At 42.5% G+C, this 4,590-nt stretch overlaps 1 non-coding gene across 1 annotated transcript; it reads right to left on the bottom strand.

The window, feature by feature from the left end:
• Window positions 1–1,763: 1,763 nt before the first annotated feature.
• Window positions 1,764–1,848, bottom strand: TRNAM-CAU (transfer RNA methionine (anticodon CAU)). Its single transcript is given in 2 exon segments — window positions 1,764–1,799; window positions 1,811–1,848. It is a non-coding gene; the product is annotated as a tRNA-Met (tRNA).
• Window positions 1,849–4,590: the final 2,742 nt, after the last annotated feature.

The following is a 4,590-nucleotide window of genomic DNA, read 5'->3' as shown; positions in this document are numbered from 1 at the left end:
GATGCCTATTATTGAATCCTTCTTAGGAACCATAGTAATGTTTACTTGCCATCCAACCTGATGATGTGGTTATACAGACTTGGATGGGAAACATAAATATTAGCTTGATCCAAAACTCACGTGACTTAGATGGATGGAAAACATAAATATTAGTTTGATCCAAAACTTATGTAGTCCTTAGTAAGTTTTCAACAGTAGACATTCAATCCCCACTGCTTCGTGGTGTGGTTTACCTGAGCCTTCAATCTGCATCCTTTTTGTCCTCGGGACCTGGAATGATCTGTCAAAATGGATGGATGACGTGGGTAAGACACATAAACCACAGTGGGACCCACAGAACCCTTGTGAGGACCGTCCGTCTCTAGTTAGTTCCTGGTGGGGGTAGTACCCAATCAGCGTCCAATAGAAGGTGGAATTTGTGCAATTGCCGCCATTTGTTTGACAACCAAAAGTCATTCCAAATCATTCCTAATTACAATAGGACGCGGATTGCGTACTACCCTCGTCCCTAGCTCCGAACAGGCAGTTCTGTGGGCAAGCCCATCATGATGTATTTGTACATCCAAACTATCTATCTCTTTTCTCAGATTATTTTAAGACATCAAAAAAATAAAAATAAAAAATGAGCAGATCCAATGCTCAAGCTGACCACACCAAATAATGCAACCAAGAGTATTATTTGGTGTGGTCCACTTAAGCGTTAGATATGCCTCATTTTTGTGTTCATGCTTTATAATAATCTGAGAAAAGGAATTGACGGTTTGGATGTACAGATAAATCACAGTAGGCCCACCCACAAAACTGCCCATTCGGAGCTAGGGACGGGCGGGGGTAGTACGCAATCCGCATCCATTACAATAGCGACAGATGTGCCAGCATTTATCACATTTACACCATTGTCCTGGCCCACCTGGAGAATGGACATGCCTGATTTTTCGTGAGCATGAAGTCAGGTGTGGCGCATCTGATGATAGTTTGGTTCCCACATGCATGCAATAGCTGTGGGCAGAAGCAATTCCCTTACAACAGTCCATTTTCATTTCTAACCATCCATTTGTAAGTTGCTGATTGGACGGTCATGATTTTTGGACTCTGGCTATTTAACGAGGGCTCTAATGTACGGTAGCGATCCCCACCAGCCTTGAAAGAGCATTGATAAGCTCGACCGTGGCTAGTCTTGTACTTACTAACGAGACTGTAACATGTGCTGATGGGTCCCATTTTCCAGTTTGGAAAATCAAGAGTGGGGCCCAGTGAACCAACGGTGACAACTCTCATTTCGGACCAGTCACGTCTCGTTTCTTTTAGGGCCATATCCCAAACGTACACTGACAGAGATGGTCCACATAAACTTTGAATAATCCAAGGGTTCATGTATTATTTATATCTAAGACTAGTTTTTAGATATTCCTGTCATGGTAAGGTTCATTATATAAACGGCTTGTATCATTCGAAGAGACACCAACAACTAAAGTTGCCCATCACATAAACGGTTTGGATCATTTTAAAGGATCCAAACGGATAAGGTTGTCCAAGCAAAAACAAAATACGATACGTGTGAGAGGCTTGAATAATCCAAGGGTTGTATTATTTATATGTGGGACTGGTTTTTAGATATTTCTATCAAGGTGAGGTTCATTATATAAACGGTTTGGATCATTTAAAATGACACCAACAGCTAAAGTTGTCCGTTACATAAACGGTTTGGATCATTTAAAAGGATCCAAACGGATAAGGGTATCCAAAGCAAAAACAAAAGGTGATGGGGTGAGAGAGGCTCGAACTCTCGACCTCAGGATTTCTCTAAAGCTATGAGACCTACGCGCTCGCCAAATGCGCCACCACCCCACGTTGGAGGGATCTCGAGAATCTTCTTAATGGTCATTCTTTTATTGTAGGGTCCACTTTTCGGTGATTTAAACCGTTAATGTTACATGGCATGACTTGAGTGGACGACGTAGAAAAAATCTTCCCTACAGAAAACTGTATTTGCAGCTACGGTTGCTATTCAACAAAGATACGGGTTGAGGCTCATCATATGAACGTTTGGTCAAGGAAACATGTCCCACCTTACTCATAAGGAGAACTCTGAAATTCCTGCTGAAGGCTTTTTCCAGGATCGGTGTTTTATAGATCTTGGCTGGACTCATTGCACTAGGATCATCAGAACCGTAGTCTTAAGAGCTGGGGTCATTGTCCAATGATCTAAACCGTCTAGATGACGGGATTCACCTTGATGGTGGAAACCTAAAGAGTGTTAAATTGTGATATTTCAAACCTTTAACCATTTGAATATGAACGGTCTCTATAAACTTTTGAGTAATCATATGGTAATATATTTTAAGCCGAGTTTTTTTCTTTATTATTATTATTAATTGGCTATCCAAGGATCATCGTATGAACAGTTTTGATTAGCGAAAAGCGCCCCAATCCAATGGCCGAGCGCCAACGTGCTATATGAAGGATGAACATGGGTCATCCGGATACAATACAACACCTGTTGCACCAGCACGTAAAACACCCAAGTTCTTTGGGGCCCATCGTGTTGTATATTTGAAATCTTCTCCGTTAATCGTGTGAGGCTTCTATGTTTTATTCTACGTACTAAAAATTATCCTAATCCAAAGTTCAGGTGGGACACACCACGATAAACAATGTAAAATCACTCTTAAAACTACTTAGTGCACGTGGTTTGGCCATTCTGAATTTTATATCAGTTTCAATTTTAAAGTGTACGTTCGTACCAGGGAGGTGAACTTTACGAACGGTTTGGATGGAAAATAGACACCATGGTGGGCTCCACATACAAACCTATAGTTGGCGTCACCTTCCCATTTTTACCTGTGGTGTGGCCCACCTGATTCGTTGATCGGGCTGATTTTTCACCCCAGTGCTGAATACCATGCGTCGCATCTGATGGACTGAGTTGATGTGAAACAAACAACACAGTCAGCCCCCGAAGCTCCCGTGTTTTAACTGTGGCGTACACATGGTGTTGTAGAGGATTCCGGTCCACTCACCATGTGGGCCACACTTCATGTCCACTTGTGATTGGACATGCCTTGCCTCCCTGATGAATGGTCCTGAACTGCTGACATGTTCCACATTTTCTCACGTGCCCTCGGTCGAGTACACTGGCCTCAGGTGTGGAAACGAGACGGCCGAGTGCGATATCCGAACCGCTCATCAGGTTATTCCCAGTAGACGCCCGGTCCGAAATGTCGTACCAATATTATTATCACGTCCGCCCTTCTATACATCGAATCCAGAGCGTCAGTCAATTCTCTCGACCATTCATTTATTTGTGGCGCATCGACGTTGGGAGGATAGCGTGACGAGTGGCTCTCAAACCACACACGTATGCCTCGTTCCTATATGTGGCACGACTATACTTGAGCTTATGCACTTGGCGTTCTCGTTCAAAAGGCTGCCCGAGCGTTGGGTCCACAAGTAGTTCGTGACGTGTCAGATCAATCCCAAGGTGGCATGTCACCCTGCAGGCCGTTGAATGGTAAAAGAGAAAAAAAGAAAAAAAGAAGATAATCTTGGAGGGATAAGTGGGCCACAATGCACAAGCATGCACACGACCTAGGTTGGGCTTTTCCCCACACGCCTAATCACCGTCCACCTGTGGTAAACAGTACACATGCCGATATGTGACACGTGTAAAGTATTCAGGCTGGCCCCACAATTGAGATCAACTAGAGAACTACTGCTGAAAAAAATCAAGCCGGTCCACTCATCAGGCAGAGCACACTGTGGGAGAACAATTGATGGTCGATAATGATATGATTCTATGTACACATGTGGCCCACCTGAGAATTTGATCGGCCTGATTTGTGCTCCAGGTGATCATGATGGTGGGGATCACCTTCAACGGCTCGGATGTCTATACAAACGTACTGTATCTTAAGGTCCATTGGGGTGAATGTGATCTGTAGTTCTGTATACAAATAGGCGCTGACAGCAACTAAAGATGGTGTAACAACGTATGTTCAATCCGACAGAGAATCGGTTTCGTCTTTGCTCGAGGAGATATTAAGTTACCGGCTTATCCGGTATTGTATCGTTCACAACCGATAAGGCATCGTATCGCCCGGGCTGTTTCATGCAGTGTGACGAATTTCACTGACATTTTGATAATCTCATGATAATATCGTGAAAAAAATCAATATCATCACAAGATTTTCAAAATATCACGATATTAAGGGGAAAAAGCCTATTTAGATCATGGAATTAAGGGTTATGGAATTGTATTTGGCATAATGTAAATTTCATGTGATATTTGAAAATGATGGAAAGAATTGAATTAATCAAGAAAAGGAGTTTGGCTCCTTGGCATGCAGACAGAATCTGCTTCAACAGTGAAATGCCGATGGGTTGAGTGTTCATGCAATGTGGGTGGGCATGTGAGTGTGTGTAAAAAAATTAATATTAATAATAAAATTAAAAAAAAAAATAATCCAAGCATCATATCATCCAAATCCAAAAAGAAAATGTGGACCCATTTATAGTGAATTTCAAAACTCAATGCATCTATAGACCTCATGTTGACGCATGTATTTTATCCACCATGTCCATCCATGTGTC

The sequence above is a fragment of the Magnolia sinica genome, chromosome 18, assembly GCF_029962835.1.
Source record: "Magnolia sinica isolate HGM2019 chromosome 18, MsV1, whole genome shotgun sequence".
NCBI lineage: Eukaryota > Viridiplantae > Streptophyta > Magnoliopsida > Magnoliales > Magnoliaceae > Magnolia > Magnolia sinica.
This window is presented reverse-complemented; position numbering and strand designations above follow the sequence as displayed.